At 46.4% G+C, this 12,666-nt stretch overlaps 1 protein-coding gene across 2 annotated transcripts in view; it reads left to right on the forward strand.

Moving 5' to 3' along the window:
• Positions 1–1,810: 1,810 nt before the first annotated feature.
• The window catches only part of Glis3 (GLIS family zinc finger 3), a 442,586-nt gene continuing 431,730 nt past the window's right edge, over positions 1,811–12,666 (forward strand). Inside the window, exon 1 of one of the 2 annotated variants that reach the window (XM_048438769.3) lies at positions 1,811–2,336. The gene's annotated coding sequence lies outside the window, so the exon portion shown is untranslated. Of the gene's footprint in view, positions 2,337–3,290; positions 3,392–12,666 lie in introns of those variants that run through there. The other variant, XM_085693756.2, reaches the window with a different exon arrangement.

The following is a 12,666-nucleotide window of genomic DNA, read 5'->3' on the forward strand; positions in this document are numbered from 1 at the left end:
ATCGTGGCAATTTCCAGCATTTGGTTTCTTTGTTTTTGTGATGTTGCTGCATGCTTCATTTTATGAGTATTTTCTTTTCTTATGTGTGGTTGGGCCCATCCATTGCCATCCTGGACTTGGGGATTTGTATGTAGAAGGAGATGAAGACCAGGAGGAGAAGCAGGAAGTGGACAGTATGGCACAGCACAGTGCTTACTGTTTGATTCCCTCACCCTTTGCTTCTGCTGATGGATACCGTGATGTTTTATAGCGTCTGTGCCTCCCTCTAAAAGAAACGAGGACCTTAATAATAAGATCCAAGAAAAAGTATTGTGTAAACTAGGGTTCCCCTGGTGATGTGGCTTATCATCACAGATTAAGACATGGTAACGCTTCTGCTGAAATAAGACACAAAAACTGCCAACAACCTTTTTGGTTTGGTGTTCTGGGCTAAATCACTTGTGTCCTTAGGGGCTTCAACCTGACCACACCATCTATTAAAATCCTACATTTTATTAGAACAATAACAGACTAGACTCTTAAGGACAAGAGAAATTCTCAGTGTGTACCATATATGTTTATGTGTGTTTTGGTGTTTGTGTGTGCACAAATCTGTGAATGTACATGGAGGCCAGAGGTCCATGTAGATATCTTCCCTGATCCTGTTCTCTTGCTGTCTTTTGTGGGGGCAGAATATTTCATTGAACCCAGAGCTCACGGATTTGGCTAGACTGGCTGGCCAGTGAGATCCAGGGATCTGTCTGTCCACCCGCACCCTCCCCCCCTCCAACCAGTGCAGGAATTACAAGTGTGCACCACTATGCTTGGCTTTTTACATAGGTTCTGGGGATCTGAACTCAGGTCCCCACACTCCTAAGACATTTTACTACTGACTGAGCTATCTCCCAAACCCCAGACTAGTGAGTGGTCTTCTAAGTGTCTGTGACAGCTTATTCATTTCAGCCAGAGAGAAGAATAGACCAAGACTCACTACACAGAGGCCTAACTGGGGCATGTGGCCTGCAGTGAGCACGTTGCATTCCAAGCTGGAAGTCTTTGCTGTCTGTGGCAATGCATAGTGCAGTCACTAACAGTAGGTCTTTTGAAAGTGACAGGCTTCTGAGGGGCTCTGATCAAGCCTACCAGAGGGACCACAACTTAGGTGGGGTACAAAGCTGGGGGCATTCAACTCTGAGACTACTACTGTACACAAGCAACCTCTTCGAGAAGGGTGTGCCCATTCCTCCCAGCCTGTCTTCAAGTGAAACCCTGGTTACTCCCTCCTTACCTTCCTTTAGCCCCTCTACTCCTTGGAAGATGCCACAAGGATCCTCTCTGTATTTCACGGCCAGTCTTGAAATAGTCACCAGCATCCAATCCCACACATTTGGGTCCCTTTTGTCATCTTTCCCTTTTCTGTTTCCATTCCCCCTTCCCCCTTTTTACTACAAGGATTTTCTTTCTTGTTCCTTAGGATCTGACAACGGGTCCCATAGAAGAACTGACATAGTTTTAGGTTAGAAAAGAAAGGCAAACAAATAGGTCCAGAAAGGTGAAGAGTCTCTCTGCGGTTACCACGCTCTGGAGTTTTATGGGAAGGAGCATGTGTGCGAACGAACGTGGAGAGCAAGACACTAGCTGGCCTGGTGACCAGGAGCCCGCCCCCATCCCTCCCCGCCCCCTCCGGCGCTCACACTCAGGAAGCAGCTGGCTGCCGGCCGGCCCTCGCGGCCGCACACACATCCACACTCCTCGCCGGGCTGCCTCCCTCCCGCCCTCTTCCCCCTTCCCCTCTCCCTGCAGCCGGCGTCCCTACTGCGCCGCCCGGGCAGCCCAGAGCGCGGCGCGCAAGGGCACGGGAGCCAGGGGCCGCGCACCTCGGGGCCGCGGCGGGCCCGGGTCCAGGCTCGCACCGGCGCTCTCCAGCCGGGACCCAGCTCAAACAGCCAGCATCCCGAGCCCGACCCCGGACTCCACGCATCTCCTCGGCCCAGAGCGAGGATGAGCACACAGGGCCAGGCACAAAGTCGCCGCTCAACTTTGTAAAGACATGGTTGGAGTGTGTCTGTGTGTAGCGGGGACAGCGAGCTGATGCCGAGAGTCGGCCGGCTGCCCTGCCTCCTCCTTCCCGGGCCGCCGCAGTCGCAGCCGCGCGCGCACACGCACGGCCATCGGGCCGCATTTCCGAGCTCCGGCCCCGGGCTTGGATGCGAGTTTTCATTTCCGAAGGAGGCAGAGCCCGCGTGGAGCGCTGAGGGGCTCAGCCCCCACCCACTCGTCGCCACTGCTGTCACGCTCCGGCTGACGGGGAGAAGAGACTCGCGCGCCTAGCTTTGTTGTGGCAATCCGGTTACCTGGTAAGTGGATGCCATAGGAACTTTGTTCAGGCGAGAGACGGAGCGGGCGAGAAGGCGCTAGAGAGTGTGGGGGCGGTCAGTCGCAAGAGATGCAAACTCGGTATTAGAAATAGTTTGTGCACGCTGGGTAGGTAGCGTTCGCGCGGGTTTGAGGACACGGGCACCCCAACTCCCCATACTCAGGGCTTCTAGAGACCTAGGCACACCTTATCGAGGCTGATGGCAATATTCACTTAGCCATCAGACTGGCTGTCAGTTGCCTAAGAGCTCCCAGTGTACACGGAAAGGAAACCAGCAAGGTGTTGAAGTTTCGCTTGTGAGGGAAGAGTCTCTGTGCCTTTTAAAAGAAAATACAGGTTCTAGAAGGCTACACAGTCAGGGCCAGTTTACCGAGCGCTTCTGCATGGTGCGCGCCATCCCTCAGGGTCATACTTAAGGGAAACTTTGGCCAAGCGGGGAGTGATGGGGTGACCTGAGGTCTTTCGCTCACAGTCGGGACAGTAGTTGTCTTTCCGCCTTCCACGTGTTTGTGGAGCGCCACGAAGGCTGTTTTTCCACTTTTGTGGTTCATCCAAGTTGGTGTGCCCATTGTTCAGGGAGGTCCTTGGGTTCGGGGATACAACTACTAGTCGGGAGAGGAGCAGCGATCCTCATTCGCCAAGTTTCAACTATAACCTCCCACGCCACGAAATCGCAGACACATTCAGACACTAACACCCCCCCGCCGGGTTCGTCACCTCGCGTGTACATTTTTTTTTTTTTAATGGGCCAGGACAAAATGTCAGCACTGTTTGGGAAATGTCTCAGTCTCGGGGACTTTGTCCCGCTTCACGACTCTGATCCCTATAAATGACCCTGTGTCTATTTTGAAGTCGGCCGGGACCACTTTCTGGAAAGCGTGAGTGAGTTGTTGGCAATGCTAGACACACACCTTGCCCCAAGCGACATTTCCAAGTTACTCACTAGAGCTGACAAGTCACCCAGGGGACGAGGAACTCACCCAAATGTCTGTAAACCTTGGCCCCGGCGAATTTGTCATCCTATGGATGATTCAAGTAGGTACCTGGAGGGAGACACTTTGGGGAAAGGTCGCGCCCTTGGACTTGGTATGTGGTGTGTTTGGGAGGCGACCGCAAAACGACATCTGGTGCGGGACACTCGCACCGTGGTCCGGATGCGGGCAGAGTGCGGGGTTTGCGGCGCTGCGCACCCGAGTCCGGCTTCCGGGGCTCCGACCCGCGGGTCCCCCCGGTCCGGTCACGGCTTTTTCACAAGCGGCTGGCGGCGGCCTTTCTGCCCCCGACTTACTCAGTACGGGGTTGCACAACAGGAAGCCAGCACGAGTTTGTTTTGTTTTGTTGCGTTCGCTCGCTTGCTGGCTGGCTGACACGCAGCGGGTGAGGGGCGGGGGGCAGAGCGGGGGCGGCAGGGTGCAGCGAGCACCACTAGGGGCCCTGGCGTCTCCACCTCCGGACCCTCCCCTCACTTACCTTGGGGGAGACCAGGGGAACCCAGGACCCCCGCGGGGCAAAGGTGTGTGTGTCTGTGGGTCCGTGCCTCTGTGTGTGTGTGTCTGTGTGTTAGGGAGGGTGTTGAAGGCCCCGAGGGCTTTCTACCCACTGTTGCGGGGGCCACCTAGGCTCCTCTGTTCTGTGTACCTCTCTTCCTGGTTTGGCTTCCCTGAACCCAACTTGGTCCTGTGGGATAGAGGGTAGGGGGCCACTTCCGGAATCCTAGTGAGCAGTGTCCACAGGGACTATACACTCCAGCAATTACAACCCTGGAGTGTACACTTTCCCAATCCTGCAGTCTCTTTCTAGGACAGCAACATCTCTTGAGAATTGGGGTTGGTGGTCCCTGGTGATCCTAGAGTTAGCGAGGAAAGAGAAGTTATACAGCACCCCCCAGTGGACCAATTCCCTTTGGGTTATGGGACCAGGAGTCCCCAGAGGTAACCGTTAAAAAGGCCTAGGGGACCTGGAAATCAAGACTCTGAGACTCAAGGGGTTTTGCCCAAGAACCCCTGCCAGACTTAAGCATCCAGGAAAAACACTGAAGTTTCTCAGTTGAGAGCGGTTCTTGGCCCGAAGGCGAACTCAATACAAACGCGAAGCGTCTTCTGTCTGCTCTGAACCTTTGATGAGTCATGCTTTCTGCCTTGGGTGGGAGCCAGGTCCGTTCCCCAAATGTCTCCTTGCCCACTGGACTTCACTTTTTAAACTAAATTAGGAACTTTTTAAGTGGTAAAAACGAACTCGTGTTAGTTTAAACCTTACCGCTTTCTCTCTATCGTTTGCAGTGAGGCTCCACAAGGCAGGTGCAACCTGTAAAAGTTTGCAGGAAAGTAATGAAGGTTGTGCTTGGAAAGACCTGATCTTAAAGAGGGAACTGCGTGAGCCTGTATGTCCCCCGCTTCTCCAGGGAGAACTGCTGACATTTAATTACTTTACTAGAATTTGCCACAGTTCTCAAGACTAGCTGCAGCCCCACTCCCCCTTGAGTTGAAGGAGGCATTATCCCCGTTCTTGTTGGTACTCTGTCCATTCTTTTTCTTCCACGCCAAGAGGACTAGGCCCTTCCTGATAGTGAGTTAGTTAATTCCTTGTGCTCTGGGATGATTCCCTCTTCCCTTGCTCCCCTTGAGGTCAGTCTGGGCAGAATGGCCTTTCTCCAATTCATTGATTCTATCAGTTCCCCCGATGCTTCTGCCAAAGTCCCCACTCAGATTAGCAGAGCTTGGATAACTGGGGTTGGTTGCTTTGCTTGGGAGAAAGTGGTCCTTACTCCAAAAGTACCCCTGTTGCTTGGATGCGCTCCAGATTCTACCTAGTGTGGAATTTTTACCTGGGCAAAAAAAAAAAAAAAAAAAAAAAAAAAAGGGAGGGGGTTAAATAAATGGAACTGATGTTTTCTAACAGCCCTGACTTTATGTGGCAGAGGTGGTCACTCCACAGTTTTAGAAGACAGGTCAATTGTTTGTGTCATCTTTTTCCTAGTAGGCCTGAGGATATTCTGTCTGCATCGTCCTCTCAGGTCGCAGTTGCTGGTCATTGGAGTTGGAATGCTAGTGTTTAACTCTCCCAGATTGTAGGAGTTCTTTTGAGGGAGTGGATCCAGGAAGAGGCACTGGAGCACACTCTTTATCTTTGGAGAAGTCATTTCCTGTGTTTCTGCAATGATTTTTCTATAGAGGAATTCTATTATAAATAAGGTGTCAATACAGGATTAACCCTTTTATGTTTGGCTGGTCCATAAACTCAGGACCGAAGAAGGGAAAGGCACATAGGTAGTCTTTGCAGTAAAAATAGGATGGCATTCTTATTCAAGGAGGAAGAGACAAAACGACATGAAGACGAGGTGAATTTTTCTAGAAGAAGCCTGAGTTCCATGTTTTTCTAGTTACCCACTTACTTTAGGCAGAGTTGATATAAAAGCCAGCATTTTTATTGCGGCAAACAAAATATCCATTTGGAAGATCACACCTGTTGGCTTCATAAACAGGACACACCCAGCAAACTAACATCCCAGGAGCTTCTCTCAGAAGCCCCTCAGTGACTGCCTCCCTGTAAAGCCCTGGTTCCCAGTTTGTGGGCTGCGACCCCATTTGCGGGTTGCATATCAGTTATCCTGCAGGTCACAATGCATCTGCATTACTATTCATAACAGTGGCAGACTACAGTGGTGAAGTAGTGATGAGATAATTCTATGGTTGGGGGTCACCACAACGTGAGGAATTGTATTAAAGGGTCCCAGCGTTAGGAAGGTTGAGAATCACTGCTTTAAGGTAACACTGCCCTCATTTCTAGCTCTGGTGTGAGTTTTCCCGAACAAGTATCTTCATGCAATTGCAATAGTTCTAGCTTTGTTTGATCTGCACACAACTTTATAGTAGGTCAGGTAATTTTGCTTTTCCTTTAAAGGAGATGAGAACCGTTTAGCTTAGAGAAAGTCCTTGTATTACTTAAAGTGGTAGGACTAAGGGGAAATGTAAGTGAAATAGGTCATCAGTTCGGTACCTGCGTGCCTTGTGTGACTCCGGGTGAGCAGAAAAAGGGCTGAAGAGATGCATTGGTAGCTCTGGGGTGGGGAGCCACCACTCCGCAGCAAACATAACTTGGGTCTAGTACTGGATTGACTGTGAAAGTTGTCCACCAGGATGTCAAGGATCAGGTAGGAATATTGTGTCTGCCTGGAGGACGGGATAGGATTTCTATGTGACGTTTTCCTACTTAGAGAGAGGAAGATCGTGGGAGCATGGGATGGACTAGACAGTGTACAGCTGTAATTAAGTTGGATCAACAAGTCCTAGAGCATGGGGCTCGTTATTGCCCTGTCACACGTCACTTATACTGTATTCAGATAAATGATAAGGGCAGGCTATAATTCTATATCTCACTTATATTTTCTGCACAATATGAGCTGCATAATATGGATAGCATATAGTAAATATGTATAAATTAGTCTTGAAATATATGTGTGATAACTAAGGTGTGAACAGGACAGATATGTAAATACAGTGTATGACAGTCTCTACATACGAGGGCTGGCTGGATTTCAGGTATAAGCTAAAAGTCAAAGAAGTGAGACTTTAGACAGGGAACTGACACATGGGCAGATAGGCACAGCGCACCGTAGAATGGTAGGAATTTAAAATGAAAGATGTGGATGGAGTGAAACAGTTAACATGTGTTGACTTCTTTGTGTCCTTGTATATTCACTGTACTGAGACTATGACATGCGTTTCCTCATTTATTGCTCTGTAATGGCATGGACAGCGCACAGCAGTGTGGGTGTATCCTCATTTGACAGAGACATGGAGACTAACTTGGGAATAGTAAGAAGGACATAAAGTGGGCTTGGAGAGGGAGTAAAAGTGGGCTGGTGGGGGGTTCATCTGGTAAAACTCTAACAAGTATGAGGACCACGTGAAGAAATAGATGTTTTCCCAGCGTTCTCAGCATGACCTGAGTTCTAACCCTAGAACCCAAGCGAAAATGCTAGACACGCTGGTGCACATTGTAATACCAGCGCTGGAGAGGGGGGCAGACAATGAGGATCGATTCAGTGTAGCATCATTGGTGAGTGCTTGGGTCAGCGCGAGGCCTCGTTCCGGAGGAGGTGGAGTTGACACCAGAGGTTGTCCTCTGTTTCCCACGTGCGTGTGCGCATGCACCCTTCCACGTTGCTCTGCACACATACAAACTACATACACAGATGCACACGTCATACGGAGAAAGAGACTGGGAACTCTGGAGGCAGGTTTTACGGCAGCGTGCTAGAGTAAGAGTCTGATCATTTTCAGTTTTGGGAACAAAATCGGGGGATTTGTCTGCATGGCTTGAAACCTCAGAGGTGCTCTGTAGCCGAGCACATCATTGAGATGAAGACAGTAGTGGGGCCGTTCTTGCCGACTGTGATCTCTAGGCCTAGAACATGGAAGGCTGCACGTTCCTTCAGGGGCAGCAAGCCTTATGGAACTGTAGATGAGCAGATAGGCTGGGGAGCGCAAGATCTGACCTTGTCCCAGGCTCCTTGGTGAAGTGGCCGGTATGTCTGAACACCAGCGATTTCTACAGTTCTGAGCCAGAGCTTCCAAGTTTCATTTCTAAGCCTGCTGAATACTGTACACAGAAAACCAACTAGAGGCCAGGGCTTTTGCTGTTTTTGTGTGTGAAGAAATAGATTGTTTTCCCAACCTTTCCAGCATGACCAATAGGCTCCACTCCTGTCTGTAACTTGGCTGAGTCATTCACGAAGGTTTAAACAAGATTTTTAATAAATATGTTGTCATGTTGGGTAAAGGCCGAGTCATTGTTGTGGACGTTCATACTTCTTCTCTGATGTCAGTGGACAGAATTAACTTGTATAAAACTTCTGTCTACCAACGATTAAAAATACCTAACAGTGGCTACTTTCGAGTCACTGTGGCCAAGGAAAGAAATCATTCAGTCTACGTGTGGCAGAGATTCTTCAGCCAGCTTGACTCTTGGGTCTGGATGATCAGCTTTGCTTCTAGAATCTTCTATAGGTAGCTGTCTCTTACCCTTTTGAGAAAGTTGTGGTTTTAACCTTAAAAATAGCCATTCCTGTGGACGGAGTGGTAGGTCATACAAACCAAGGGACCCAGAGCTGTCCCTCCGTCTAGGCAGAGTTCCCTTCGCCTGTGCCTCTTTGTGTGGGGATGGGTTTTTATGTTTTCTCTACAAAGAACGTTCTCCAGTCAGTTTCCACCGCTTTTCCAGTTTTGGAAGAAGAGGGCTTTGTGTCTCAAATGATGGCCACGTGGGACTCAGTCCCAGCAGTGCAGGTAATTAATGCAGGGGTGACGTCATAGGGTATGAATTCATTTTTTCCATTTCAGATTCCTCATCTCAGGATCTGATGGTTAACTCATATTAAGACCACGTTTCAAAAAAAAAAAAAAACAAAACCCAAAAACCTCACTCTTCTAAAAAAAACTTAATATATAGCTATTGCATATTTTTTTAAAGCAAGGCGTGACTTCATTCTTCAGATTAATGTCTACACTCTGCAACTGGAAAGATCTAAAAATAATCAATAATTATTACTTTTATTATTAATTTATAGGTATGGGTGTTTTGTCTGCATACCTGATGTCTGGAAGGCAAGATAGGGTTGGTTTTGTTTTGTTTTGTTTTGTTTTTTGACCCCTTGACACTGAGTTACAGACAGCTGTGACCTGGCATGTGGGTGATGGGAACTGGACTCAGGAACTCTGAAGAGGAACCAGTGTTCATAACCTTTACACTGACTCATCAGACTCCATTTTCGGTTGTTTTGATGCCAGTGCTGTTGGTCTCTCAGTTGTTAACTAACCAGCACAAATGATCAATTCCTCTCTGTTGAAGGTGATAGATAGAAGTGGTTCAAATGCAGCTTTGTATTGTTTGACCTTAAGAAAAAAAGTAAAGCTGAAGGAGAGGCAGGAAGATCTCTGAGTTCAAGGCTAGTCTGGTCTACAAAAGGGAGCTCAGGTCATCTAGGGCCACCTGGAGAATACCTGTCTCAAGAAAACAGACAAAGAAACAAAAAAACCCCAAACAAACAAAAACTTAAAGTATCAAACTTTCAAATATTTTCTACATTGTATACCTTTTTGGTATATCTTTTGCTTTGATTGTTTAAATCTGGCTGTCCCCACAGCTGCTGTTTGTAGGTGTTTGGGCCAGCAGAGAGTCCAAATGGTTTTCTAACACCAGGTTTTGTTTCGTTTTATCGTCCTGACCCACCATAAAGTACAGTGTTTATCCAAAACACACTGTGTGCATACAGATAGGTACACCTGCAAAGAGGTGGAGCGGAACAGTTCTTGACTATTACTCTTGATGTACTCAGATAGCTTCAAAAATATTGCAGTCTGTTCTATTTATTTATATATAAAAAAGCCTTTCCTTGTTGAGTAACTGATACCATAGGCCATCAGGGGATTGCTGCCCAGTTTGCAAAACACTGCTTTGGAATGAGTCTCTTGGTAACTATAGACCTAAGAACTCAGCGTATTCCTACCTGTGCTGTGCCAAGGCATTGCCAGCCCATGACTGCCTGGCCAAACATCTCTATATGCTGAAGGTTTCTGGTTTCAAGTTCATTCTAATTTGATGATTAATAATCTAATTATGATTATGATTATTTTCTTTTTTGAACTGACTGGCGATTCTTTGTAGGGCCACAGCTTTCTAGACCTTTCTGTGCTCATTGACGAGTTAATGACTGAGACAAAGTGATGACAAACTTCTCAGTAATTATTGCTAAAACCAGTGGCACTGGGTAAAGGAGGAGGCTGCGAGGGGCCTGTGGATGCATGCAGGTGTGGAAGATGCATTCTGGGGGCAGAGGTGCTACCTAGCTTCACTGTTGGTCTCCAACACGGTGGTCTCTCTGAAGGTTAGGATTTTCTACCAGGCATCTGCTCTGTTGTCATTGTCTTCACAGCCACAGCTTGGATCTTCAGAATGTTGCTTCTGATGTTCAAACTGACTGACTAGGATGGACTCCTGAACTAGATGGCTCGTCCACCTCCTCTTCTTCCTCTCTTAGGCTTTAGCCATGCTCATGACCCACATTGTAAACATCGTAGCTACAGACTTCAATTTAAAATGCACTGTCAGTTATTTTATTCCATATGCTTAAGAACAATTAATCTTCATTCTAGAGGCTGTTGATAAATATAAAATTTAGAATAGTTACGACATGTTGATCATGAGTTAGTTTAGAGTTTGGAATAGTTACAGTATGTTGATCTTGAGTTTGTTTAGAGTTTAGAATCATTACAAAATGTTGATCATGAGTTAGAGTTTGGAATAGTTACAATATGTTGAACATGAGTTAGAGTTTGGATCATGGGTCCTGTTGAAGAGGCCCTAATGCAGGCTCTAAGTGTCTTTTGTGAGTGGTCTTTGGAAGACTTGGGCAGAATGCTTGCTGGGAACAATCATTTGTCTCATTAATTAGTGCTAAAGTGAGATCTCTGATTCCATCTTACCAGAGAGTTTATTGTTTAACGTCAGTATATACAGATGTTCAACATAAATGTGGTGATATTCTTACAGTCTTCATTAGGCCTTGAGAGTCTTCATTCTCTCAATGAATGTAAGATATTCTTACAGTCTTCATTCACTTGAGTGAAAAGATTTATATGCTTCTTTGAGTTTCTGCTCTGCAACTCAAATGTGAGTTTCTTCTTGTGACTCTGTTGGTTTCAGTGCATGCAGTTAGCAACCCATACAAACAACTGTGTCTTGCTGTGGATCCATTCATCATAATAGAGGACATTCCAGTTTTGGCCCAGAGAAATGATACTGCCCACGTCTGATGTAGTTCCTCCATAATATCCTCCCACGTCATGGGCTCATGTTTGCACTCTCCTCTGGTTGAAATTGCCAACAAGAATCACTCTTGATTTATTGGTGACTTCTAATATAGCTGTGTTTATATTGTTGCCAATAAAATGACTTACATGATTGGTTTTTGTTTATACAGTCTTTACGGAGGAGTCAGTCACCTGTGTTAGAACAAGGTACATTCTGCTTATTAAAACGAACTCTTGGGATATAAGAACATTCAGCTCTATCTGTCCTTGATTAAATTGCAAAATCTGCTTCACACTGCAGCCGTGCATGGGAATACTGTATATTATCCATCAATAGGTTTTTCGTTTCTATATTCTTCTGGCTACAAAAAGCAGCACCAGGAGAAGCCCAGGAGAATAGCATGGGCCTATTAAACGATGAAGGCAGTGAAGTTGAAATGACAGAGCTTAATGAAATTATCCAATCATTAACCCAGAAGGGGAGAATGAAAAGAGTAGCTGTCATAGATGGCTTACATAGTGCGTGCACACACACAGTGCACACAAGCACCGTAAATGCATGCACACATTTGCTTATATGCATATATGTGTATATATAATATATATAATTATCATATTCAGGATCAGTTTACTTCCTGACCGTTATTTGTGTTTCATTAACAGGATCTTTTTTTTTTTGGTGTGTGTGTGTGTGTGCGCGCGCGAGTGTGCGTGCGCAGGGTAAGAAATGCTCTCAGCATAAGGAATGGAAAATGTAACAAAGGCTAAATGTAGCCTAAGGAAATGAAATGATGTATGAAAATTAATAATTAACTGGCTCATCGGATGAATTATGACTCTCGATGAGTCTATTAATGGTATTTACTAAGAAAGGGCCTTTGGCTGTAAATAGGCATTATAGAACTTGTTTCTGAAATTTTCTAGAGAGGATGAGTTAACATTGCTTTCGTTTGTCTAATCTCTCTTAATCTATAAGGAGCAGTGTCTGGAGCCCCGCGAAGAAGACTGAGCCACGATTTTGTATTTTGATCAAAGTTGATGCTTTTCCAGAGAACGAGTGGTGTTATTAAATGGTTTTTCTACCTTAGTTTCCTTAGGGGTTAAGTCATTTCCTCTCTGACCTGAATTACAGGAGTGTTTTAAGAGTTTGAAAGTGGTCAAAAGGAAAGATTTAGTAACTCATTAGCAGAGTGAACATTTTCATTGTGGGACCCAATGGGGTATAAAAATCTAAATTTGGCAAAACGTCATATATGAAAATCCTGGACATTATATTTCTGTATGCTCTTTGTCTTTCTCCTTAAAAATTCTTTGTTCTTTTTTTTTTTTTGGTAGTCTTGAGTAGAATGTTTGAGCCTAAGATGGAGGAGAAGCTTGTGAAAATTTTTAAATAAAAAGAAGGGACTGGTGAAATGGCTCAGAGGTTAGAAGCCCTGGCTGCTCTTGCAGAGGACCTAGGTTCGGTTCCCAGCACCCACGTGGCAGCTCACAACTGCTGAT

The sequence above is a fragment of the Myodes glareolus genome, chromosome 7 (assembly GCF_982192425.1).
Source record: "Myodes glareolus chromosome 7, mMyoGla1.1, whole genome shotgun sequence".
Classification (NCBI taxonomy): Eukaryota; Metazoa; Chordata; class Mammalia; order Rodentia; family Cricetidae; genus Myodes; species Myodes glareolus.